Source organism: Arachis ipaensis, chromosome B05 (assembly GCF_000816755.2).
Source record: "Arachis ipaensis cultivar K30076 chromosome B05, Araip1.1, whole genome shotgun sequence".
Taxonomy (NCBI): Eukaryota; Viridiplantae; Streptophyta; class Magnoliopsida; order Fabales; family Fabaceae; genus Arachis; species Arachis ipaensis.
In genome coordinates, this window is record NC_029789.2 from 19,695,810 (window position 1) to 19,713,296 (window position 17,487).

Genomic DNA, 17,487 nt, shown 5'->3' on the forward strand with positions numbered 1-17,487 from the left:
TAAGATCTCACCTAACATACATACTTTGTAAAGCAAAGCTTCTTTACCTATCCTCCCATATTTTCCCACTTTTGATGTTACATGCTCATGCCTTAATGTTTATTATTTTTATCCCATGTGTATTGCTTTATTTCACATTTGGGGAATTTTTTTGTGTCCCCTTTATTCAACTACTGAAAAATAACACTTTTTTTTAATGCACATGGTAATTCAATTATTTTGATTTCACATGAGCATGCTTCCCAAAAATTTTTATTTTGAATTATTTTATTCTTTTCAACTTTTCTACCCTTTTGTTTTTATCATCCATGTTCCCAATAGGTTTCCCACACTTAAACAATTACACAATTTCTATCTTAAGCTAACCAAGGATTCAACTTGGGATTTTTTTTATTTTGTTTTTCTGCTTAAGGCTAGTAATGTGGCTGATAGGATAAAAGGGGGTTTAAAGGCTCAAGGGGGCTAACAAGGGTGATGTAAAAGGTAGGCTATTTTGGGATAAGTGAGCTAAAATCAAATAATGGCCTCAATCACTCTCTTGGTATGTATTTCTATTCTATAATCGGACATATAGATTAAAACAAAATAAAGAACATCAGAATAAATAAGAAGGGTGGAACACACAGGAATAAAAATTATGGTTTGAATGTAACCATACAATTAAGCTCAAAACTCAGGTTGTGTGTTCTCTAGCTCAAAAATCATTTATCAGTTATGTATGTCATGCAAGTTTAGTTAAAAATTCTCATTATTCTCAATGTAAAACTTAAGGTGGCTTTAAAGTTCTAGTGTTTCTCCTTGATGAAATGTTGTTAACTAACTAACATGTAATGCTATATATACAAGGTGTGTGGATTGTTTCTATTATGTTCAAGTTCCTAGTTTACTTTCTTTTTATATTTTTCAATTTAAACTAAGCTATCTTATGCTAAAAAGGGTAAACTATACTAATTAATCCACAATTTCTATAACTAATAAGTTAGAATTGCTACTAAACTAAATGGCTAAAATATGAACTAAAGTGCAAAATGAAGAGATAGAGTAAAAATACATAAAAGTAGCAATATATAAGTACTGAGAAAATAAAAATAAAAAGAAAAAGAAAAATACAGAAAAGTAGCAAAATAAAATAAAAAGAGTATGTAGTGGTTCACCAAAAAAAAAAGAATGCCAGAGATGGCGACCTCCCCACACTTAAAATGTAGCATCGTCCCTGATGTTCACTCAAGCAGGGTGTGAAGGGGTGTCATCACTGGAAGGGTGGGTAGCTGGAGTCTCTGTGGTGGTGGTCGGAGGATCAGCCTGCTGCAGAGGAGGTGCTGACTGAATAGGGATCTCGGGGTCTACAGCCTGAATCTGAGGCGGAGCCTCCTGATGTGATGTGACCTGCTCTGTGCCTGCCTGCACAGCCTCGCTCTGGGATGGGTCTCTGCCTCGTGATCATCCGCCTCCTCCTCAGATGCCTCAGATGGTGTGTCAGGCTCGGAGGGGATGTCGCCAGAGCGTATCATCAGCTTCAAGTGCTCATAGCGTCGCTTGTTGCGACGCTCCATCTGGTCAAGTCGTCGAAACAGGCGTGCACTAGATGATAGACGGGCTCTGGGGCAGGTGAAGGAGCAGTGGTGGTGGCAAGGGTAGCTGTAGAAGAAGAGGGGCCGGCAGATGGTGTGGCTGTCTCAGTAGTAGCAGTGAGGAATGGAGGTCTGTAGCCCAAAGCCAGAAAGTTCCTGCTGTGAGGGATAATCTTCTTGTATTATGCAGCAGGTGGCTTTTCATCAGCATCCTCCCAAGGCACGTCAGCTCGACGGTCTAGCTGTGTAACCAGATAAGGAAAGGGAAGAGTGCCTCGGACGTGGACCCTGGCCATGTGGTACTGGATAAAGCGTGGCAGGTACAGGTCCTTACCCTCCATCACACACTATAGGAGGGTGATCATAGCGGCTGGTATCTCAGTCTCGTGAGTACTCGGCATAATGAAGTTGCTAAGTATCTGATGCCATAGCCGAGCCTCATCATTCAGGTAAATCCGCTTGATTCCCTTTGGCATGGTGGTGTTCTGACCCATAATCCAAGGAACGGTTGGGTCAAAGGCTATCCGGGCCTTGACTGCATCCCAATCAAACTTCATGAAGTGCATGTCTTCCTCAGCTTTCTGATAACCATCCAGCTGATCAGTTTTAGGCAGAAGCTTTAGAACATCTTCAATGGCCTCTTCAGTGACCAGAATCTGCTTTCCTCTAAGGTTCACTGCATCTAGGGAGGTTTTGAAGTAATTGCAGTAGAATTCCCTAACCCAAGATGCATTGACCTCAGTCAGGTTTCTCTCCAGGAAGAACCAGCCTCTTTGTTTGATCTGATCAGAGGTGTATTACTGGAGTTCTTCTGGGATTTTCAAGGTCCTCTCTAAGTATAGGTTCCTGGAGGTTGCAAACACCGGATACTTCAGCTCACAGTATCAGTTTGCAAACTTTATTGGATCAGTGGCAGGGATTAGCTGGTCGGCCTTCTCCTGCGGGGTAAAATTTTTCTCCCACAAGGAGTCATCGTGCATAATATCCATAATGGACATGGAGGATTCTCCTCTTTTCCGTTTGCTAGTAGTAGCCTTTCCTTTTCCTTTTTTCTGGCTGGCAGACATCCTGAAAAACAGAAAACCAGGATATAATAAAAACAGGAAAACAAATAGGCAAATAATCAAAAGAAACACAAAGTGGCAAAGGAGCAAAAGGATAAGGAAAATGAGTTAAGTAAATGTGCATTAAGGATTGTATAGGAGTTAAAAGTCCGAAAAGGAGAATTCACAATCCAAAATGTAATTGAATTCATGTTAAATAGAAAAATTAACATCATGCCATGGTTAGAATGTTAAAAGAAAGTGAAAGAAAATCAGAAGAAAAGTTTTGAAAGGTTAGGTTGGTTAGAATTGAAAAAACGTTTAGGAAGTTAACATTAGTGAGTTAGTAAAAAGTGGGTTAAAGTAAGTGGCATAATGAAAATATTCCAAGTAACAAGTATTCACAGTTTGAAGCTATAAGTAACTCATATCCAAAAAAGGAAAACAGGTGGATGATGATTCAAATAGATATAGAAATAGCAAAAATTGGAATCAAACATCAAAAATGTAAATTATGAACCAGGAAATCAAAAAGAATAAGAAAGCTTGCCCTGGCATTCATGAATTGTTTTGGTTAAATCTAAGGAAGGCACAGTTGAAAATGCCAAAATCAAGACATGAATGGAAACATTTTACAGAGATTTGGGCAGCATTCCGGCTAAAATTAGATTGTCTCAGAAAATAAACAACAAAGAATAGTTCATATGAATCAAAAATAAAGCTGCAATTACATATAAGGAATAGGAACATGAAAAATCAGAGTAAAGAGCAGCATGAAACAAGAAATTACAGCATATGAACAAAACTAACATTACAGCAACAGCAAAATTGCGAAAATAATGAAACAAGAAACACGCACAGTGCAATTAAACAGGCCTAAATCTACTAACCACATCCTAGGCTACCAACAACCTAGAATCCACTACAACATGCATATCTAACTAGCCTAAATATGAATATAAACAGAAAAAAATATGAATTAACTACGAATGGAGAGAAGGGTGGCATTCGTCGGAACCTGGTAGGCGAATTAAGGAGAGTGGGGCAGAGAGGTGGCTGGGGATGGCGGTGGTGGTGTTCGGTGCGGCGGAGGAGGGTGGCACGGCGGCGGTGGCTGCTGTTCGGAGGAAGAGAGGGAAAAGGGAGGGGAATGGGGGTAGGGGTGTGATTGGAGAAGAAGAGAGGGAAGAGAGGGGTTTGGGGGGGCGCGACTGGTAGGGTTCGCGTGACTGGGGGGGTTATAAATTTGAATCCACGCGATCGCGTGGGGCACGCGGTCGCGTGGGTGGGCTGAAATGGTGGTTGACGCGATCGCGTGAGTGGCGCGATCGCGTGGAAGGCAAAAAGAGTGAATGATGCGATCGCCTGGGGCATGCGATCGCGTCGCTGGAATTTGTGCAAAACGCATAGTTCCAGCGTCGTTTCAGCGTAACTCTTTGTCTCCTTTGGGGTGTTTGTGCAATCCATGCGACGCGATCGCGTCGCTCATGCTGTCGCGTGGGATGTGTGTTGTCCAAGTGACGCGATCGCGTCAGGGACGCGTCCGCGTGGGTCATTTGTGCAAAACGCACAATGGCCACACGATTCCAGCCTAACTTTCTAGACGTTGGATCTTTACGCCGATCTCCAGGTCACGCGGCCGCGTGAATGATGCGGTCGCGTGGGAAGTGTTTTTCGCAACTTGACGCGATCGCATGAATGATCCGGTCGCGTCGCGCACCCTTTTTTTTTTAAGCAAGTATGCAATTATGCAGTATGCAGAATGCAATTATTAATATGAATGCGATGCAAAACTCCAGGTTCAATGAAATAAAATAAAATAAAACTCGAAAAATAAACAAAACGGAATAAGATTAAAATTGAAAAAGAAAAGAACGATCATACCATGGTGGGTTGTCTCCCACCTAGCACTTTTAGTTAAAGTCCTTAAGTTGGACGTTGGATGAGCTTCCTGTTATGGCGGCTTATGCTTAAATTCATCCAGAAATCTCCACCAATACTTGGAATGCCAATAGCCTCCGGGGTCCCAAACTAGGCATGTAAAGCTTCTGAGCAGCTTCAAATAGATTCTCAGGCTCCCGGGGTGATGATTGTCGGCATAGATTCCAGGATCCCAAACTTTGCTTTTAAATCCGCCTTCGTCTTGATCTATACTTTTTCATCTGGGCAGTTTAGAAATTAGATTCTCACCAGGATAACCAAATGTTTTCCGAGATCCATCTGATTGATCATGATGCCAATCCGTGCACTTTGAGTTGAAGCGTGGAACCTTATTAAACCTTGTGCACCAGCTCTGAGCACGAGCCATTTCCCGCTTACTCTTAAAGCCGTAGAGAGCTCTAAGCTGGCCATTTGTTTCAAGCAAACCATATTCAAGTGGAAAAATAAAGCTAAAGGTTAAGGATTGTACCCACTTGAAACTTGTATTGGGTGGTAATGGCCTTGGGATAGGTGGTTCCAGTGGTTCTGTGAGTTCTACTCCCTTGTGCTCTTCTGTAAAATTCTCCACTTCTTTGCAAGATTCTTCAAATGTATCCATGTCCTGATCAAAGCCCTCGATGTCTTCCTCATCACTTAAGTCATAGATTGGAGGTTGAGAGAAATCTACCTCCATATCATCTTCGTATTCACTTGGGGAAGATTCTTCGATCTCAGAGAATTCACTTGCGGATGCAAGTTCATTACTAGGAGAACTTGACTTGTGACTATCATCATCAAGGAAATTTTCTCCTTGGGTTATTCTGTCTAGTTCTTCGTGAAAGACTTGCTCTGGGGATTGCGCACAATCCTCCTTAGCATCAATTGTAACATCCTTGACAGAGTGCTCTACAACTTTGGATTCCCATGGAGGTTCAGCGTCTCCTAAGTCTTCAACCAACTCTTCTTCTTCAATAATGACAGCTTCCTCTACTTGTTCCAGTACGAAACCATGCTCTGTCTTGTCTACTGGAGTTCCTAGTATCTCCTTCATGCTACGCTCTTCATTAGATTGTCCACATGGGGCTGTGGGATGTCCTTGAATGTTCGAACGTCTAGCAGATAATTGCCTTACTGCTTGCTCCAGTTGATGAAGGGTTGTTTGAAGTTGATCTACTGTTTTCTTGAGGTGAACCTCTGATTCTCGGGGTGATAGATTTGGATATGGTACAGGGGGAAGTGGTGGTGTTTGGGAGTAATTGGATTGGAATTGGGGTAAATGCGGATAATGTGGTGGCGAATGGTGAAAAGGAGCTTGTGAGTGTGGTGGTTCAAAGTTACGTTGAGAGGATGGCCTATAAGCACATGGTGGGGCTTGTGGGTAATTACAGGGTTGTTCACCATGTCTATTGGCTTGGTATGCATTGTAGAATGGTCTTTGTCCATGATATCTTGGAGGGTGTTATTACCTAAAGGGTTGATCAGATCCTCTTGGCTCCATCCATCTTTGGTTGCTCTGACCTTGATGCATGTTCCTATTATAACTTCCATTCCTTTCAATAACATTAGAACCAAACTCAAAGCGAAAGGGGTGAGAATTCATAGTAGTTAATAGAAATAAAAAGGGGAAAATAAAGACAAATAAACAAGTAAAAGAAAAATATTTACAATAACCAATAATAAGGCACACGATTGCAGTTCCCCGGCAACGGCGCCATTTTTTGACGTTGGGATTTTTGCCAGTAAAGAATTTTATAAAAGCAGTCGCGTTGTAGATATAGTTTCTAAACCAACAGAAATCCCTTCGTACAAACGTTTTGGTTGTCACAAGTAACAAACCCCTTTAAAATTGATAACCAAAGTATTCAAACCTTGGGTCGTCTATTGGTTATGGAGATTGTAAATTGGGATTTTGAGAGTGAGGAGCGAATGGTTTAATTAGCAATTAAAGTAAATGAAGAACAAGTAATTTAAATGGCAAGTAAAATAAATAAATGACTGTAAATAAACTTTTGGCAAGGTATGAGAAATTAGAGGTCCTATCCTAGCTATCCTTATCAATGATGATGAAAACTGAATCTTAATTCCACTTTGTTAACCTTTACTAAGATAAAGGAAGGTCAAGGGATTAATTGGTTTGATCTTCGAATCCTATTTATTTCCTAAGAAAAGATGGGATTATTGAAGTTCAATTTAATTAACAAGATAACAATTATCAATCATGTTTGAGTTTGATAACTCCTGAGTTACTGATTTCTTAACCAAGACCAAAAGGGGAAAAGTAAATCTACTGGAATAAAAATGTCTTCAGATGGGAATAACTATAATGTAAATAAAAGAAAGCAATATTAAACTGAAATACCTCAATTAACATTAATTCAAAAGAGTAATCTGTAACATGGAAGAATTCATAAATTAAATTGCAAAAGTAAATAAAAGGGAATATTGAACCTGATAAAGAGATAATCCTGAAAGCGAATAAAATCCTAATTCTAAATCCTAATCCTAAAGAGAGAAGAGAGAGGAGAGAACCTCTCTCAAAACTAAATCTAAATCATGAAAACTAACTAAAGTGGAGACTCTCTTTGAATGGATGCATTCCCCCACTTCATAACCTCTGGTCTATGCCTTCTGGACTTGGATTTGGGCCAAAAAGGGCTTCAGAATTCGCTATGAGTGTTTTCTGCAATTTCTGGTGAGTAACCTCTGTCACGCGTCCGCGTGGGTCACGCGGTCGCGTCATTCGGAGTTTTCCTTGGCACACGATCGTGTCAGTCATGTGACCGCGTCATATGTGTTCTGCTTAAGGCGCGCGGTCGCGTCAGTTATGCGGCCGCGTCGCTGCTTCTTCGCGCTTGGCATGCGTCTGCGTCACCCATGCGATCGCGTGGATGCCAGTTTCTCCAAAAACTCTGTTTTGTGTTTTCCTTCCATTTTTGTATGTTTCCTTTCCATCCTTTAAGTCATTCCTGCCTTAGAAGATCTGAAACTACTCAACACACTAATCACGGCATCGAATGGAAGTAAAGGTAATTAAAATAATTAATTTTAAAGCATAGGAAACATGTTTTTTCACATACATCACATAATAAGGAAGGGAAAGTAAAACCAAGCAATTAATATGAATAAATGGGTGAAGGATTGAATAAATCACTCAGATTAAGCACAAAATATATCATAAAATATGGGTTTATCAGAGACACAGGGCTTCGGCGATAGCAGCTTGGCGGCGAGACCTCCCTCCACGACGGCGGTCCAGCTCCAATGACTACGGTGCATATGATGCGTGAGCATCTTTCCTATCTTTTCCTAGTGAATTTGCATCTAATTTGTTGATTTTAATCAAGAATTAATTATATTTTAGCCACTATGGATGCTATTTTGAGTTTTGTACAATACTGTTTATTTTAGGTAGCATTTGGCTGGATTTGATGGAGTTTCTGCAGCACAAGAATCAAAGGAGATGGCAGCGAGGAGCAACGCGTACGCATGACTGATGCGTATGCGTGATTTGGAGCTTTCCATGGCGACGTGTGCGCGTGACTGACGCGTATGCGTAATTTGAAGATTTGCATAGCGACGCGTACGCGTGACATGCGCCACGTGCAGAAAACACAGAAAAACGCTGGGGGCAATTTCTGGGCTGTTTTGACCCAGTTTCTAGCCCAGAAAACACAGATTAGAAGCTACAAAATGGACAAAACAAGTGGTTCCCACCCATCAACTGAAGACTTGTTAATTAATTCAAATTTAAATTCAAATATTATTTTTAGGAAAAGATATGATTTTAGTTTTAGATAATAGATTTTAAATTATTAGGATTAGATATAAAAGGGATCCCAACAGGGTGATTCCATAACAACATTTTTTTAAAACACAACATTATTCCATTCTAATTTACAATCCTAGTTTTCTACTCTGAACCATGAGCAACTAAACCTCCACTGTTAAGGTTAGGAGCTCTGTCTATTTGTATGGATTGATTTTATTGCTTTTTCTATTTTAATTCATGTATGGATTTATAATTTAAGAATTGTTTTCGCTCTTTATCTTATGAATTTGGGTGCAACGGAAGTATGACCCTCTTTCTATTTGAGTTCTTGTATAACTTGAAAAAACTCTTTACTTGAACAACAGCTTGAAAACATATTCTCCTAAATTTTAATTATCTGGATTTAATGGGATACGTGACATATAATCCTTTTATTTTTGGGTAATTAGAATTTTTGTGGCATATAAACTGGAATTTGATCATGCAGCTTCTATTGGAATTAATTGACCAAGGAATTGGCAGTTAATGAATTTTAGAGGAGACTAGAAAGGTCTAAGGAATTAGGGTCTAGTCACATATAGTTTGCCATAAATTAAATCCTACATAATTAAAATAGTTAGTAAGAAAAGTTAATCCGAAAAGATAGATAACTCTAAAACCTTAACTGCCTTCTCTATATTTTACTCCCAATCCATTTATTTTACTATTTTACTTTCTTTACGATTGTTTAATGCTTTTTGAATATTCAAACACTCTTTTCTGTTTGTCTAACTAAGCCAATTAATCAATCATTATTTCTTAGTCCTTCAATCCTCGTGGGATCGACCCTTACTCACGTAAGGTATTACTTGGTACAACCCGGTGCACTTGCCGGTAAGTTTGTGGGTTATAAATACCGCACCAAGTTTTTGGCGCCGTTGCCGGGGATTGATAGTGATTAACAACTATCAGTTGTTTGATTGCTTAGATTAGGCGTTTTAGTTTTAATTTTATTTAAATTTTGCCTTATTATTTTCGAAATTTTTTTTAAAAATTAGTATTAATATTTTTCGTAATTTCTGGAATTAAGTTTGGTGTTATCCAGTTAATTTTATTTTAATTTTTTTATTTATTTTTTCCTTTTAAATTTTCGAAATTTTTTTATTTATTTTCAGTTATTATTTTCAAAATTTTATTTATTTATTTATTTATTTAGTATTTTTGTTTTATTATTTTACACAGGTTACCTCACAGGGATTTCTCTGCATTCTGACATAGAGAGTCCCATCTTTTCTTGTCTTCTGTTTGTTTATGCACAGGAATAGAGACAAAGAACATCTCTTAGACTTTGATCCTGAACCTGAAAGAACTTTCAGGCGGCGTTTACAACAAGCAAGACTTTACAAGGCTACAGAATCAGCTATGGATAATAATAATGTGGTTAATGCCAATGTGGCAAATCCGAATGGAAATGAGGAACAAAGGAGAGTGCTTGGCTCTTATTCTGCTCCTACTGCAGATCTGTATGGGAAGAGCATCATGGTGCCTCCTATAGCTGCAAACAACTTTGAGTTGAAGCCACAACTGGTCACTCTGGTGCAACAAAACTGCCAGTATCATGGTCTTCCTCACGAAGACCCAAATCAATTTATATCTGATTTTCTGCAGATATGTAATACTGTGAAGACAAATGGAGTGAACCCAGAGGTGTACAGACTCATGCTTTTCCCGTTTCTTCTGAGGGATAAAGCAAAGCTATGGTTAGATTTCCAACCAAAGGAGAGTTTGAATACATGGGAAAAGGTTGTTACTAAGTTTCTCACAAAATTTTTCCCACCTAAGAAGCTGACTAAGCTTAGGTTGGAAGTTCAGACCTTCAAGCAAAAGGAGGGTGAAACTCTTTATGAGGCTTGGGAGAGGTATAAGCTGCTGACTAGGCAATGTCCTCCGGACATGTTCTCCAAGTGGACCCAACTAGATATTTTTTATGAAGGCTTGGGTGAGATGTCCAAGATGAGCTTAGATACTTCTGCAGGCGGTTCACTGCACAAGAAGAAGACACCAGAGGAGACTATTGAGCTGATTGAATTGGTTGCAAGCAACCAATATTTATACTCATCTAACAGGAATCCTGTGAACTCTGAGACCCCTCAGAAGAGAGGCGTGTTGAAAGTAGAAGTTGTTAATGCTCTTCTTGCTCAGAACAAGCTGGTGTCTCAGCAAATAAATCTACTTACTCAACAGATAGGTGGCATGCAAGTCTCAGCTATCAACACCCAAAATCCACCACAGGAAGTCTCCTATGACATGGCAGGTAACTTTATGCAAAATGATAATTATGATTATGCTCAACCCTCTTCTGAACAGGTGAATTACATGGGGAGTGGTCCTAGGAATCCCAACAATGATCCATATTCTAAGACATACAATCAGGGGTGGAGGAATCACCCAAATTTTGGATGGAGGGATCAACCTCAGAGACCTCAGAACTTCAACAATAGTTCTCAGGGCGGTTTTCAACAGAACAACTATAATAACCGCCAATTTCAATCTCAGTAGCAACAACCACCTCAGCAGGCAAGCTCTAAGTCCCAAGAAGATTCTAATTGGAAGATGATGAGGAGTTTTATGCAGGAAACCAGAGCCTCCATTAGAAACCTAGAAGTACAAATGGGCCAACTGAGCAAGCAAATTCCTGAGAGGTCCGCAAGTACATTTCCAGGTGATACAGTGGTGAACCCAAGAGAAGATTGCAAGGCAATTCAATTGAGAAGTGGTAAAGTAGCTGGCTCTGAGACCATGGCCAATGAAGAGCTAGTTGAAAAGGAAGCTCCAGAGGAGAAGAAGGGAGATGTAGAGCACGCCCCTCCTAAGCATGCAGACAACCCATTTCCTGACTCTCTTGACACTTATCCCACCTTGCCAAAGGCTCCTGAATACAAGCCAAAAATGCCATATCCTCAGAGGCTTCAGAAGGCATCCAAGGAAAAGCAATTCTCTAAATTTTTAGATGTCTTCAAGAAACTGTAGATCAACATCCCTTTTGCAGAGGCTCTAGAGCAAATGCCTCTCTATGCTAAATTTATGAAAGAGTTGTTGACCCACAAGAGGAACTGGAAGGAACAAGAAACAGTAGTGTTAACCAAGGAATGCAGTGCCATAATTCAACACAACCTTCCTGAGAATATGCCAGACCCAAGGAGTTTTGTCATTCCTTGCACCATTGGAGATGTCGGCATTCAGAGAGCTTAATGTGATCTTGGAGCTATCATCAATCTAATGCCACTTTTAGTGATGAAAAAGCTTCAAATTGAGGAGGTAAAACCTACTCGTATTTCTCTTCAACTTGCTGATCTTTCTATTAACTTACCCGTGGGTGTGGTTGAAGATTTACTTGTTAAAGTAGGACCATTTATTTTTCCTGTTGATTTTGTTATATTAGACATGGAAGAGGAGGTAAAACCCTCTATTATACTTGGTAGAGCCTTTTTAGCTATAGGTAGAGCTCTTATTGATGTGCAAAAAGGTGAATTAACACTGAGGGTCAATGAAGAACAGGTGGTCCTAAATATTTTTGAAGCCCTCAAGCACCCTAATGATTCTGAGGGGTGTATAAAAATAGATGTTATAGAACCACTAGTTCAAGAAGTACTAGAAGCTGAGGTACTTGATGATGTTCTGGATCCTATTTCTGAGTGTGAATTAGTTGAAGTTGATGATTCACTACCCCAAAAAGAGCTTATGAACACGCCAATAAAGGAGGAGGAAGTCCCCAAGCTTGAGCTCAAACCTTTTCCTCCGTCTATAAAATATGTGTTCTTGGGTGGAAATGATTCATATCCAGTGATTATTAGCTCTTGGGTGGACCATTAGTGACTTGAAAGGGATTAGTCCAACCAAGTATATGCACAAGATCCTCCTTGAAGATGATGCCAAACCAATTGTGCAACCACAAAGGAGACTCAATCCAACTATGAAAGAGGTGGTCCAAAAAGAGGTAATAAAATTATGGGAAGCAGGTATTATTTACCCTATTTTTGACAGTCCTTGGGTAAGTCCTGTGCAGGTAGTTCCCAAGAAAGGAGGGATGATAGTGATCAAGAATGAAAAGAATGGGCTTATTCCTACAAGAATAGTCACAGGATGGAGAATGTGCATAGACTACAGGAGGCTCAACACTGCTACAAGGAAGGATCACTTCCCCCTGCCTTTCATTGATCAGATGCTTGAGAGGTTAGCTGGTCATGCTTTTTATTATTTTCTAGATGGATATTCTGGATATAATCAAATTGCAGTGGACCCTCAAGATCAAGAGAAGACAACATTCACATGCCCCTTTGGAGTATTTGCCTACAGGAGAATGCCATTTGGACTTTGTAATGCTCCAACAACTTTTCAGAGGTGTATGCTTTAAATTTTTTCTGATATGGTTGAAAAGTTTATTGAGATATTTATGGATGACTTTTCTATTTTTGGTAATTCCTTTGAATCCTGCCTTAAACATTTATCTCTTGTCTTGAAACGGTGTCAAGAATCAAACCTTGTTTTAAATTGAGAAAAATGCCATTTTATAGTTACAGAAGGCATTATTCTTGGACACCGGATTTCAAGTAAGGGGATTGAGGTTGACAGAGCAAAGGTGGATGTAATTGAAAAATTACCACCACCAACCAATGTTAAGGCAGTTAGGAGTTTCTTGGGTCATGCAGGATTTTATAGAAGATTTATAAAGGACTTTTCTAAAATTGCTAAACCATTAAGCAACTTGTTGGTTGTTGATGTTCCTTTTGTCTTTGATTCTGATTGTCTGCATGCTTTTGAAACTCTAAAAGTAAACCTTACCTCTGCTCCCATTATAGCTCCCCCTGACTGGGATTTACCATTTGAATTAATGTGTGATGCTAGTGATTTTGCTATAGGAGCTGTTTTAGGACAGAGGCATGGTAAGCTTGTGCATGTTATTTACTATGCCAGTCATGTGTTAAATAATGCTCAAAAGAATTACACAACTACAGAAAAGGAATTATTAGCTGTTGTGTATGATGTTGATAAGTTTAGGTCCTATTTACTTGGTTCTAAGGTTATTCTTTATACTGACCATGCTGCTTTGAAGTACCTTCTAACCAAACAGGATTCTAAACCAAGATTAATCAGGTGGGTGTTGCTCCTTCAGGAGTTTGATATTGAGATAAAAGACAGGACAGGGTCAGAAAATCAAGTAGCTGATCATCTCTCCCGAATTGAGCCTGAAGCAGGAATACAACCACCCACGGCTGTGACTGAGACGTTTCCAGATGAGCAATTGTTCCTCATTCAGCAGGCTCCATGGTTTGCAGACATTGCAAATTACAAGGCCATGAACTTTATCCCGAGAGTACAGTAGACAACAAGTAAAGAAGCTATTAACTGACGCCAAGTACTACATTTGGGAGGAACCATACCTTTTTAAAAGGTGTTCAGATGGTATCATCCGGAGATGTGTCCCAGATGAAGAAACACAGCAGATCCTTTGGCACTGTCATAGTTCTGATTATGGAGGCCACTTTGGTGGTGAAAGAACAGCCACAAAGGTCCTTCAGAGCGGGTTTTATTGGCCGACTCTCTTCAGGGACTCAAGAGAATTTGTGAAGCACTGTGATAGATTTGCAAAGGCCACGAATCTCCCTGCCAACCATGAAATGACACAGCAGGGGATTCTTGAGGTTGAATTGTTTGATGTGTGGGGCATTGATTTCATGGGACCTTTCCCACCCTCACATTCAAACAACTATATTCTAGTGGCAGTTGATTATGTGTCCAAGTGGGTGGAAGCAGTGGCTTTACCCACCAATGATGCCAAGGTGGTAATGAGCTTTCTTCAGAGATATATCTTCAGCCGGTTTGGTGTCCCAAGGACACTCATTACTCATTAGTGATGGAGGAAGTCACTTCTGTAACAGACAGATGGACTCTCTTCTGCAAAGATATGGAGTCCGTCATAAGGTGGCAACCCCCTATCACCCTCAGACAAGTAGACAAGTTGAAGTTTCCAACAGGGAACTCAAGAGGATTCTAGAGAAGACCGTCAATGTTTCAAGAAAGGACTGGTCTAGGAAGCTTGATGATGCTCTCTGGGCATACCGGACAGCGTACAAGACTCCAATTGGCATGTCCCCATATCAGTTGGTTTATGGCAAAGCCTGTCACTTGCCAGTTGAGCTTAAGCACAAGGCTTACTGGGCAATCAGGTACTTGAATCTTGATTCAGAAACTGCAGGAATTAAGCAAATGCTTCAGTTGAATGAGCTTGATGAATTCAGATATTCAGCTTATGAGAATGCCAAGCTCTATAAGGAGAGAACCAAGCTACTGCATGACAAGAAGATTGCCATCAGAGTCTTTGAGCCAGGACAGAGAGTGCTTCTATATAATTCAAGGCTCAAATTCTTTCCCAGGAAGCTGAAATTCCGGTGGTCAGGACCTTTTGTGGTTACCAGAGCTTCACCATATGGTCATGTGGAAATACAGGAAGACAATTTTGACAGAAAATTTACAGTGAATGGCCAGAGGTTGAAGTACTATCTTGGAGGCGAGATTGATCACCAGAGGTCCACTCATCTGCTGAACTAGCAGAACTGATCGTCAAGCTAGTGACGTTAAAGAAGCGCTTGTCGGGAGGCAACCCGATAATTTCGTATCCTTAGTTATTCTTCGTAGTAGTAGCTTTCTTACTTATTTGATTTTTATTAAGTTTCTATTATTTTTCTGATCATGCAGCGACTTTATTACAGGAACCGAACACCTCAGGCTAAGAAAAAAAAAAGAAAGAGCACACGACACGCAAACATCGCTGACACGTACGCGTCAGTCATGTGTGCATGAAAAATAAAAGTTGAACAGAAGTTGCGTGGGAATGGCGCTGGAACCAAGCCTTTAGCACAAGCAAGCCCACGCGGACGCACACCCCACGCGTGTGCGTCATTTGTGATTTTCGTATCCACGCGAGCGCGTCACTGACGCGTACGCGTCACCTACAAAATCGACGTAAAGGAGTGTTTGGGCAGAGAGTTGTGCTGGCTTGGGGCAGGAAGTGTGCTAGAAGCACAAATTTGGTCATGCGTACGCGTCCCTGACGCGTGCGCGTCATTGCACCTATGGCCATCCACGCGTGCGCGTGTACGACGCGCACGCGTCGTGTGAAGTTTTTGGATCCCAAGCCACGCGAACAGAGAGTTGCGCATGCGCGCGGCTAGCTTCACGCGAATCGCACAAAACCAAGGGCACGCGGACACGTGCCTGACGCTCACGCATCATTAAGAAAATTCGCAACTCACGCGTACGCGTGCCGTACGCGCACGCGTCGCCTTCGCTGCACACCTACACTAATTCGCCGCACAGTTTTTAATTTTCTTTCTCTCTCTCTCTCTCTCCCAATCCTAATTCTCTCTTGTTCTTTTATCCTTTTATTTTGCTTTTCTCATACTATTTGTCCCTTTTTATTTTTAGTTCTTCTTTGCTTGAGGACAAGTAAACCTTTAAGTTTGGTGTTGACACTGTGCTTATAGGTTTTCTGTTTATTTTTATGCCACCAAAGGGAAGCAAATTATCTTCACGGAGGAGCACAACCTGAAGAATAAAACAACCGCTAGGATAACTAAGGTGGTTGAGTTCCTTTCATTTTATATTCCTTCCCGCTTTTATTATGTTATGTTCCGGTTTTCTGCTACTTTGTTTTGTTTATTGCATGATCCTTTATTAGTTAGAATCCTAAGTCTAGATTAGTTTTCTCTTAATTGCTTTAATTTTGAAAAGATGTCTCATGTATTACTCACTGAGCTTGAATGCAAATAAAAAATACATAAGTGATGTACTGAATAAGAAAGTGAGTTTATATTGAAGAATAGTCTTATTTACTTAAATGTGGTGGTATTTTCTGTGATTTTGAATGCATGACATAAACAGTGCATATTTAAATTTGAATCAAAGAATGTTACTGTACAAGGAACAGGAATTTAGAGAAGTTTTATGATTTCTCTGAAATTAATGAAAGTTTAATCCTTGAAACAAAAGAAACAGCAAAAGAAAAAATAAAAGCAAGGTCCAAGGCTCTGAGCATCAATGACTAGGGAGGTCAGACATGATTAAAAGTTCAAAGAGTTGTTTCCCTAGTCACATGCTTGTGGTGTTCTTATGTCAAGTAATCCTTGAGATAAAACATTTAGTGTCGAGATCAATTGCAGAGTACGCCAAAGGCTTTGAGCACCACTGTCTAGGAGTAACTAAAAATAAATAAATAAATAAATAAATAAATAAAATATTTAGAAATATTTAGAACTTAAAGAAAGTTCCCCAGTTAAGTGCTTGTGGTGTTTCTGTGTCAAGTAAAGTTTGAGACAAAACATTTAAAGTCACAGCTAGGCTCAAGATGCAAAGCACTAAGGAAAAATTGTTGTGTTCAACGGTTAAATTGAGTTACAAAAGATCAGAGAATTCATAATATTATCCGGATTCTAATTTCGAATGACAGTGACATCCTCCTGATTCAAAGGAGAGTGAGATGCCAAAACTATTCAGGATTACAGTTGTAAACCCCACTATAAAAAGAGACATGAGCATAATCGAACTCTCATTCTCATGCAAATTCACATCCTAAGCCTATATTAGTCTTGGTTGCTTGAGGACAAGCAACAATTCAAGTTTGGTGTTGTGATGCGTGAGCATCTTTCCTATCTTTTCCTAGTGAATTTGCATCTAATTTGTTGAGTTTAATCAAGAATTAATTATATTTTAGCCACTATGGATGCTATTTTGAGTTTTGTACAATACTGTTTATTTTAGGTAGCATTCGACTGGATTTGATGGAGTTTCTGCAGCACAAGAATCAAAGGAGATGGCAGCGAGGAGCGACGCGTACGCGTGACTGACGCGTACGCGTAATTTGAAGATTTGCACAGCAACGCGTGCGCGCAACGCGTCCGCGTGACTCGCGAAAAAGACCATCGACGTGTACGCGTGACATGCGCCACGTGCAGAAAATGCAGAAAAACACTATGGGCAATTTCTGGGCTGTTTTGACCCAGTTTCTAGCCCAGAAAACACATATTAGAAGCTGTAGAATGGACAAAACAAGTGGTCCCCACCCATCACCTGAAGACTTGTTAATTAATTCAAATTTAAATTCAAATATTATTTTTAGGAAAAGATATGATTTTAGTTTTAGATAATA